The 10,963-nt window shown below is 47.1% G+C and overlaps 1 pseudogene; it reads left to right on the top strand.

The window, feature by feature from the left end:
• The first annotated feature begins 6,028 nt into the window (after positions 1-6,028).
• LOC110295540 lies at positions 6,029-7,516 on the top strand (annotated as a pseudogene).
• The last annotated feature ends 3,447 nt before the right edge of the window (positions 7,517-10,963 follow it).

Genomic DNA, 10,963 nt, shown 5'->3' with positions numbered 1-10,963 from the left:
CTTCTTCTTCTTCTTCTTCTTCTTCTTCTTCTTCTTCTTCTTCTTCTTCTTCTTCTTCTTCTTCTTCTGCTGCTGCCCAAGCTAGCCTTGAACTCACTATGGTCCAGGATGACCTTGAACTTCTGCTCCTCCCACTTTAACCTCTGGAGTGCTGAGATGACAGGCATGTGCTACCATGTCCAATCTATGTGAAGTGCTGGAGATGGAATTCAGGACTTCATGCATACATCCAGCTAAGATCTGGCTACTTTCATTGCCAGTGGAAAGAGTTCAGGAGATAAGAACAGAGGGAAGGTGTGTGGGGTGTAGACAAAAAGGAGAGTTGATAGATTAACAGTCTTGAGAACCTTGGGTGTTAAAGGACATAGAAAGCATTCTTCTGAAACGCTTTCTTTCTTTCTTTCTTTCTTTCTTTCTTTCTTTCTTTCTTTCTTTCTTTCTTTCTTTCTTTCTGACAGGGTTTCTCGGGAGGGGGGATGGGATAGGGGGTCTTCAGAGGGAAAACTAGGAAAGGGGATAACAAATGTAAATAAAGAAAATATATAATAATAATAAAGACAGAATTTCACTGTGCAGTTCTGGCTGTTCTAGAGTTCACTCTGTAAACCAGGCTGGCCTTGAACTCACAAAGATCTGCCTGTCTCTGCCTCCCAAGTGCTGGGATTAAAGGCCTGTGCCACTTCTGCTCTGCCTATTTTTATCTTTTTGAAATAGGGTCTCATGTGGCCTACACCAGCCTTAAATTTACTATGTAGCTGTCAAGGTCACTGAATCCAAATGTACATTGAAGTGCAAACTGTATTAGTCTCCTTCAATCTGAACTTCCCTTCTTGGTACCCCCCCCTCCCGTCTACCCCTCTCAAGGTCCTGACTGGTTCCCTGCAGCTTGACTGCAGTGGGACAACCCCCCCCCCCTCTCTCTCTCTGTGTGTGTGTGTGTGTGTGTGTGTGTGTGTCTGTGCATGCCCTGGACCCACTGGCAATTGTTTCAGCTACATTCTCACCAGTGACCCACAGCTTGCTCTCCCCATCCACCTGTATTAGGTCACTTCCTAACTCAGTCATTCCTAACATTTATTCTCTATGCTTGAGTTGAGCCAGAGAAAATTCAGTCAGACTGGCTGACTGGGGACAGAATGATGACTTCCTCCCTCAACAGGTTCTCAACACTGCTAGAAAAAAATCTTTATATTCTATATTCAGTTAGTACTTTTAAAAAAGACAGCATCTTTATTCATTCATTGAGAATTTCATATAATGACAATGTATTTTAATGATACCTACCTCTTCCACAACTCCTCCCTGACCAGTAAACACATTTCAGACATCTCATACCAACTGGTCGGGCCTTTTGAAGCCCTCTTCTCCTCCTCTGTATGCCTACATCTCCATACTCCTCAGGTTCACGAAGAGTGGAGGACAGGGATGAGTCCTGACTGGGTCATGAGCGAAGGCAGCGCATTCTGTGCTCAGAATATGAGGAGAAAGGGCACTGGGCAGTCCTTGCAATGAGACTGACATCACCTGCTTCAGGTCAAAGGAACTTAGCATCAGTATAGAAGAGATACCAGAAGCAAGTGATAGTCCAGGCTGTGATTTCGACCTTAAGAAGAAGACTGTTCTAGGTACTCTGTGCAGTCATGGAAGCCTGTGCAAATGAGAATCTCGGAATCAGTCTGTGGGGTTAACCATGCCAGCCACCAAACAGTGGTGACTGCTCATGCATGTTCATGGAATGCCCAGCAGGATCCCGGGAACCAAGTGTGGAAAGCCAGAGCCAAGTGCAGTGGCTGCAGCAATCGAGACGTTTCTGACACTTCTGTGCCAACGTCTCTCTCTCTCTCCTTTCAAGAATTCATTATTATTTTTAAAAATTGTGTGTTTGTGTATGTATCTTGCTGTGTGTGTGCCGTGTCCATGGAGGCCTGTAGAGGGCGGCAGACCCCTTGGAATGGGAGTTACAGGTGGTCGTGACCCACCAGCTCTCCAGACCAGTTTTTTGTTCTTTGTTTTTCCTTTTAGTTAGTTTTGTGTTTTGTTTTGTTTTGATTTTTATTTTGAGACAGAGTCTCACTCTATAGCCCTGGCTAGTGTGGAACTCACTATATAGAACACCCTAGCCTCAAATTTCACAGAAATCTACCTATCTCTGCCTCCCGAGTGCTGGGGTTAAAGGTGTGTGCCATCATGCACAGCCTTAGTTGGTCCTTAAGTCAGTCAAGTCGACAAAAGTAATTGTCATAAATGTCTTCTCAGGTTGGTGAGAGCAGGTCAGTCATCATCAACATATAATCCATCAACAAGGCTGCAGCCCAAGCAAGGGGACACCAGACAGACACACATAGCTTAGCAGGAGCTAGAGAGAGAGCTCCATGGTTCAACAGATGCCCTTGGAGAGGACCAGAGCTTACTTCCCAGAACCCACATGGCAGTTTATGGTTAGCCATCCATAAACTCCAGTTTCAGGGTATTTCAGGCCCTTTTCTGACCTCCATGGGTACCAGGCCCACACATAGACATACACGCATGCAGAACAGTCATACACATACAATAAAATAAATCTTAAAACAAAACACACAAAAAATTAAATGATAAAATACAAATATACACAAGTAGGTCATTAATGAAGCACATTTTGTGTGACTGTATGAGAGAGGGATATAGATGAAGAGAAAAGACAGAGAGAGAAGAGAGACAGATGGACATGCACACATACACAGAGACAGGGAGAGAGACAGGGACAGAGAGTTTTTCCAAAGAGGATTAACTGGGGGAGAAAACCCACCTTGAACAGAGTGGTCCCTTCCCATGGGATGGGGCCCAGACTTTAAGGAAAAGGGGAAAAGAACCAGTTGGGCACCAACAACCTTTCCCCTTTCTATTTCCTGCAGAAGGAAGTAGGTCAGGCCTATGCCACCTTAGGGGAAAACCCACTGCTATTATCCTGTAAAAGGAACACAGCAGTAAAGTGGCAACACACCCTCTGAGCAAATACTTTCTCCAGGAGGGCAACAAAAGGTCACATGCCCGGGAGCACACAAGGCTGAAGGATGCTTGCTTACAGCTCACCCCAACAGTCTGGAAGGGAGTGAGCAGTTTCTGGAGGTCTGGAGACTGAGCTGCTGAAGTGCCCCAGGATGCACAGAGAGCTCCAGGGTTGCAGTTATGGGGACAGGTCACCCATGTTGGGGTGGGCTTTCTGGTGATGTGGCTGCTTCTGAGTGATCCCTGCTCTTTATAAGTGACCTCCTCACTCACAGTCCTGTTAATAACTCCTGTAAAAACTCACTTGTTACCAAATTGGATGTTGGTACAGTCGTGACTTTGATCTGCCATGGCCTCCCTCTCTGGGGTGAATAGATAAGTGTCTTGTGTCCTTCCATGAAAAGTCTGTCGTACAATAGGTAAGCAAGCACTTGGTCTGTAGGCAAGAACTACATCTCAAATCATCACCGCCCCATCCCCAGCTCCAATATCTCAGCGATCCAGACGTGCATAAGCTGGTAAGGTGCGCAAGTGCCCATGGAACAAAGAAGGCATTATGGTCATGACTGATGGAGACAAACAAGGCTCTGGAAGGTTAGGGAAGCTGCAAAGTCGCCAAGGTATGGTGACAAGAGTGCTTTAGAAAAGCATCATGCATGGAAGGAGTGGGTCTCAACAGAGGAACAGTGAAGCAAGCTTCCCTGGCCCACCCTCCTCTGCCAGCTGCTGGGAAGCCCTGTGCATTGCAAGGGCCAGAATGAAAGGCTAACTTTGACCTTTTCCTGGGAGATGCTGTCATTAGGAGGCACTAAGAAGAGCAGAAAACCACCCCCAACAACTTCAATACTCCCCCCATCCCATGGCCTGGTCAGCACTGGGTGGACAGGGTACCTGTCTTTCAAGTAAAGCCCGGTCTTTGGCTCTATTAATAACTGAGCTTCCAGAGTCTCGATAACAGCGTTTGCTTCCAGAGCACTGATTCATGGGAACTGAGGAAAGCATGGGCTGCCCTGGATTGACCCTCCTGTGAGATGCTGATGAAAAGGGACACTGCGGGTCTTTGTATCTCTTTGTTAGTGGTAGGGTCAAATCTCAATATGGCTTGAGGTTTTGAGTCCTCCTCAGCACACCCACGAGCCCTGAAGGTGGTACCCAGATGAAAATGGTTCTTGGAATGTTCAGTTCCTAGTATCCACTTTATTTAACTGCATCTCCAGAACTGAACCCAGGACTTTATACATGCCGAGCGAGTAGAGTATCCTCCCCCTAAGCTACACTCTTAGCCTCCTAGTGTCCACTTTAGCTGGGAGAAGAAGGCCAGGGTGTGAGCATCAGGAAACAGATTCATCCTTTGGGCCTCAGTGAGTGTCAGGTCTCTGGGGTCAAGTACAGAAAGCTGACCCCGGGAGGGCTGGGTAGGAATTGAGGTGCTCTATCAATACTTGGGGCCTCTTTCCTCCACTCCCATTCTGCAGTTTAACTTTGATCTTCTTTGGGCTGTGTAGCTTTCAACCTGAAATTGCATCTAGCATGACTCTCGGACTGCCTGCATCACATTGTGGTTTCTTGGTTGAGAGGTGGGCCTGAGTTCTGAGCCTCAGTTTCGTTTTCTGTAAAATAGGATATGGCATCATCAGAGGGTTGGGTTAGAGAGCACATGTAGAGCCCAGCACACGGCATGTGGAGGGGGCTCAGCCGACATTGCTGCTGCTAGACAGTTCATTGTAAAGGAGAGATGATGAGTCCTCGTGGCCCCAGAAGCTGCGGTGACCCTGCTTCGGAGTCTCTGAGGCCTGCTCTGCTGTCTGCAGTTGTAGCTGCTATTTCTAAAGCACCATGTTTGTGTGCTTCTGTCTTTCCTGGAGGGTCCCTCAAGTGACTAGTGGTTCCTAGGGTTTGCCACAGAGCTTAGTAGTCCCTTAGAATCAAAGACAACAGGAAAATGAGTTTAGAGTTCTAAAGGACCCCCTTTGTCCTAGCCACCCTGAATGGTCAACTTGACACAGCCTAGAGTCACGAGAGAGGAAAACCTTGATTAAGGAATTGTCCTTATGAAACTGGCTCGCAGACTTGGGGGAATGTCTTGATTATTAATTGATTTAGGGGGCCCAGCCCACTGTGGGTGGTACCACCCCAAGCCAGAGGGAAATGGGATGTATGAGAAAGCTAGAGAATGGTCTGGAGACCTTTAGTAATCAGGAGTACTTGCTGCTGCTCCTCCAGAGGATCCTGGCTCCCATCTGAGAGCTCACAACCATCTGTAATTCTCCTCCCAGGGGATCCCATGTATAAACAGACAGACAGACAGGCAGACAGACAGACAGACAGACAGACATCTTACAACCATCTGTAATTCTCCTCCTAGGGGATCCCATGTATAAACAGACAGACAGACAGACAGACAGACAGACAGACATCTTACAACCATCTGTAATTCTCCTCCCAGGGGATCCCATGTATAAACAGACAGTCAGACAGACATCTTACAACCATCTGTAATTCTCATCCCAGGGGATCCCATGTATATTATAAACAGACAGACAGATAAATAAATAATAAAATAAATAAATAAATTGGCACCCAATGTCTGTAGGCTTTAACAAAGGGAAAGGCTAGTTAAGCACGTGCCTGTGAGTTAGCCAGAGAGTGAACCAGCATCAGTGTTCTACTGCGGTTCTTGCTTCGAGGTTCCTGGCTACAGTCCCTACCCTGACTTTCCTTACTGATGGAGTGTGACGTTGTAAGAAATAGACCCTTTCCTCCTCTGCGTTTTGGACCGAGTATTTTGTCAAAGCAACAGAAAGAAAAGGAGGACACCTTTAAAATAGCCCTAAGCATGGAAGGCATTAGATATTCTGGGGCCGCCTGCCCAGTGCTGCCAAAATGACTGGGGCTGATGAGTACGTAGAAATCAAGCCCAGCAGCGCTCTGAGGACCCTCCGCCACGGCTTGAAAAGGGGGACTACTCTGAGAAGGCCTAGGAGTCAAAGAAGACAGAGGCCAGAAGAAAACTTTATGAGGTGGTGTCTTTCCTCCAGTCAATATGGCTACCTCAGAGGCTCCCGAAGAGAAGCTGAAGAAATTTAAGTATGGAGGCAAAGAAATGTCTTTGCAGCAGCAACAGAGAATTGCTTCCAGCCTACAACTCTGGAAGACCAGGAAAGATAAGCAGGTGTTAAAGAGAAGAAACATCGATCTATTCTTCAGTGACATGGTTTCTTAAGCACTAGTCAAAAAGGCCAACTTCACTCTGGACGACATCATCCAAGGGGTGAATAGTTTGGATATGATGCTGCGTTTCCAGGCCACCCAGGCTGCCAGGGAAATGCTATCTCAGGAAAATAACCCTCCTCGAAATTTGATTATTGAGGCCAGGCTCATCCCCAAGCTGGTAGATGCCCTGAAGGCGACACCTTTTCACAACCTGCAGTTCGAGGCAGCATGGGCACTCCCTAAACCACCTCAGAAACTGCAGAGCAGACCCAAGCTGTTGTGAAAGGGGTACCACTCAGCCCCTGATTGAACTCCTCTGTTCCCCTCACCTGACCGTGTCTGAGCAGGCAGTGTGGGCCCTTGGGAATATCGCTGGTGACTGTGCAGAATTCAGAGACAATGTCATTTCTAATACTGCCATCCCGCACCTGATCAACCTTATTTCAAAAAACATACCAGTCCCATTTCTTTGGAACATCCATGGACTTTGGCCAACTTATGCCAAAACTAAGATCCAAATCCTTATGAGGAGACACTGAGGCAGAAGCTACCTACCCTCTGTCAGTTCCCGCTGCATGGTGATAATGAGATCCTCTCAGATACCTGCTGGGCCCTGGCCTACCTGACTGAGGGTGGCAAAGAGTACATCCATCATGTGGTGACCACCGACATCCTGCCCGGGCTTGTAGAACTTAGGACCGGCTCAGAACTCAGTGTCTTGTCTCCACACTATAGGCATCCTTGTGGCTGGAGCAGATGAGCAGACCCAAATGGCCATCGATGCTGGCATGAAGAAGGTGTTGGGCCAGGTCCTGAAGCACCCAAAATCCTTCATCCAGACGCTGGCTGCCAGGACCATGAGCAACATGGCTGCTGGGCCCAGGTACCACATCCAGCAGTTGACTTTGTGTAACTTGCTGCCTTTCTTGGTAGACCTACTAAGGAATGCAGAGTTAAAAGTCCAGAAAGAGATTGTGTGCACCGTGGCTAACATGGCAACAGGGGCCTCTCAGTGCCAGTTGACTCTGCTTGCCCACTCAGGAATCTTGGAGCCAATGCTGAGTCTGCTCACTGCCCCAAACATGGAGGTTGTCACTGTTATCCTTGACATCATTTCTCATCTCCTCCAGGTAGACAATCTACAGGAGAAGAAAAGGCTGTGTTTTCAGATAGGGGAAGTTGGTGGCTTTGAAACAATGAAGTCCCTAAGCACCAGCACAACACTTACATCAGCAACGGTGCCCTGGACATCATTGTGAAATATTTATATGAGGACAAAGTCAATGACAGTTTGTCCAGGCCTGGGCTGAGAGTGTGAATACATGGAGAACTAAGGCATCTCACACACCGTATTTCAGCCAGAGTACCGATCAGTCATGGACTTCCACACGGACCACGTGCGACTTCCATATTGGTCTCAGGTGGCAGTACAGATCTTGGACAACAGTTGAGCCCTCTGCCACAGCAAGAACCACAGACAGCATCATAGCCCTCCACAGCAGCACAGGCCAGTGACATCAATATGGCTTCAGGGGGCAGCACAGACCAGACACAGTGGTAACACAGGCCACAGACATTAATACCTCCCCTAGCTGCAGCAGGACCAGGGACCCAAGCACAGCCCCTGGGCGGCAGTGGTCAAATACACATACATGGCAAAGGGTTTTTTTTTACCAGCTGAGGAATCTAACTGGGTAGGGACTGTGTTTTTTGTTTTTGTTGCTGTTGTTAATCTTTTTTGTTAGTCTGTGCCTTTTGATCGAGGAATTGAGGTTATTAATATACAGTTATTAAAAAACAAAAAGGAAGAAATCAAGCCCAGAGCTAATGGCTCTGGTTCAGGTTGGCTTTCTGGGAAGGGACATCTGGGGACATGGGTAGAGGAATGAGGAGGCATTAGGACTGCAGGAACTAAATGGAAACACTTGGCCTTTGGGGCCAGACACATGCAGGGAGCAGCTGTTCTGTGATGAGGCATCTGTGACTGGCCAACTGAAAGCCTGGCCTTGCCTTGGCTGACCGCCATTGAAACCGCTTGCTGGAAACGTGGCTGCGGCATGCTGGGAAGACAAGTGCTGGTCCATGGGGTGGTCACATGGAGGGCTTTGCTGATCTCTGACACTGGATAGCCTTCCTAGCCTGGTGCCAGGCATTGGGACACAGAACTCTCTGGACTTGAGTCAGGGCATGGACTGCCAGGCACTGGGAGAACACCCCCAGAAAGGAGCTCCCACCACCTAGGAGGAAAAGAAAGAGAAGAAACCAATGGTTAGTGTAGGAGGGCTGCTGTGTTCACCATGGTTCATGTTTCTCCACATTGAGGGTCTCCTCTGAGGTGGCTGCCACTTCTTCAGCTGCTCTGTGGTTCCCAGAGGCAAGGACAGAGGTTAAAGTCTGTTGTGGATAGCCCTGGGGCTAATTATATTTGATGTTATTCCAATCTTCCAGTGAGGGGTTTCCGAACAAGGAATGAGTCAGCACTCAGGTGATTTCCTGTAAACTCTTTCCCACCTTAATTTGTAAAACAAAGGAGAGCTGATGATTGGACAGATAAAAGGGAAGGTGGAGTGGAAGGTGGGGGAGAGAAGAAGGAGAAAATGAAAGAGGGAGAGGACGCAGAGCAGAAGCACATGGCTTGGGATCTAAGGGATAGATGTGAAAGATGGTAGTGTATTGGTAGATCTGCCCAATCTCCATGCACATCATGTATTCATATTAACTGAGTCTTGTTTTCATTGCCGGGGCATATTTGGGATGGAGAGAATTACTGCAACAAAAGTCTTCTTGCTCCATGTCAGACAGACTTGTGGTCAAGTCTCAGCTGTTCTCTTACCAGGTGTGTTATGCTGACTGATCCTAGCTCTCCAAGACGTCTCAGTAAAATGACAGGAGTGCTAACTAGTATAGCCACCTTCAGTATCATGGGGGTTGGATCCAGGAACCCCTGCCAATATCAAATCCAGGAGGGCTCAAGTCTCTGGAGAGATAGATGGCTCAGCAGTTAAGAGAACTGGCTGCTCTTTCAAAGAACCTGGATTTGGCTCCCAGCATTCACTTAGCAGCTAACAACTGCCTATAACTTCTATTTCAGGGGATTTGACACCTCTTCTGGCCTTTGAGGACATTACATGTACATGGTGCACGGCATTCGTGTAGGCACAAACACTGATGTACATAAAATAAAATAAACTTAAAAAAAAAACAACCTCCATCAGATTGACTTGTGGGCATGCATGTGAAGGCATTTTTTGATTGTTAATTAATAAAGGATTACGCAGCCCACTATGGGCAGTGTCATCCCTAAACAAGTAGGTCTAGGTTATATGAGATAGCTACTGAGCAAGCCAGAGAAAAGATGTCAGTAAGCAGCATTTCTGTCTCCAGTTTCCTGCCTCCAGTTTCCTGTCTCTAGGTTCCTCCCTTGTGTTTCTGCCAGGGTTTCCCTCAACAATTGACTGTAACTTGTAAGATAAAATAAACCCCTTCCTTCCCAAGTTGCTTTTGGTCAGTGTTTTATCACTGCAACCGGAAGAAAATCAGTGCAGACAGATCTCCCTGCATAGCCCAGACTGGACTCAAACTCCAGTGACTCTCTTGCCTTTAAGGCCCCCATGTATTTGGGTTATAGGTATTTGCCACCATGCCTGGCCCAGATAGAAAACAGACAGGGTGACAGCTTTCTCTCGGGGAAAGGACGTATTGGGCTTTATCTTGCGCTTCCTAGAGCTCACAGTCAGTCAGAGATGAAGTGTGACAAATGTCACAGCAGTGGAGGAGCATTTGGAAAGAGCTGTGTCAGGTGTTGGGAACAGCCTGGGGGAGACAGGGAAGTGCTGGACTGACTCCCAGCTGCCTCCTGCTGCCCTTCCCCCTGGAAGCATCAGCTAATGGGCCACTGAGAAGTTAGGAAGCTGAATGGTTAGGCTTCCAGGTCGAGTTCTTTTAGTTTCCTTGAGGTTTTGAGGTCAGGATAGGAAGTTGCTGTAGGTTGAAAAATGTAAAACCTGAGGCCAGGCATGGTGGCACAGGCCTTTAACCCCAGCACATGGGCAGCAGAAGCAGGAGGATCCTTTTGAGCTCAAGGTCAGTTGGGTTGACATAGTAGGTTTCTGGCCATCTAGAGATACACAATGAGAACCCATCTTGGGAAAAGAAAGAAAGAAAGAGAGAAAGAGAGAAAGAGAGAAAAGAGAGAAAGAGAGAAAGAAGAGAGAAAGAGAGAAAGAAGAGAGAAAGAGAGAAAGGGGAAGGGAAAGGAAAGGGAAGGGAAGGGAAGGGAAGGAAAGGGAAGGGAAGGAAAGAGAAGAGAAGAGAAGAGAAGAAAAGAGAAGAGAAGAGAAGAGAAGAGAAGAGAAGAGAAGAGAAGAGAAGAAAAGAAAAGAAAAGAAGAGAAAAGAAAAGAAAAGAAAAGAAAAGAAAANAAAAGAAAAGAAAAGAAAAGAAAAGAAAAGAAAAGAAAAGAAAAGAAAAGAAAAGAAAAGAAAAGAAAAGAAAAGAAAAGAAGACAAACAAGCTTGCATAGGTATCTGGCAAAGGATCATATAATAAGATGTGCACTGGAGCTAGGAAAATGGCTAAGTGACTGGCGTGCTGGCAGAGCAGGAGATGACCTAAGTTCCAGTTCCATAACCTGTTTAAAAAAAAAAAAAAACCAGGATGTAGTGTTTGACGCTTGCAATGCCAGTCAGTGCTGGGCAGGACTGGCAAGGTGGATCCTCGGAGATCCTCTACCTCTTAGCCTACTTGATAAGCTTCAGGCAGATGA

The sequence above is a fragment of the Mus caroli genome, chromosome 6 (genome assembly GCF_900094665.2).
Source record: "Mus caroli chromosome 6, CAROLI_EIJ_v1.1, whole genome shotgun sequence".
Classification (NCBI taxonomy): Eukaryota; Metazoa; Chordata; class Mammalia; order Rodentia; family Muridae; genus Mus; species Mus caroli.
The sequence above is the reverse complement of the archived record's forward strand: the minus strand, read 5'-3'. Positions and strand labels throughout refer to the sequence as shown.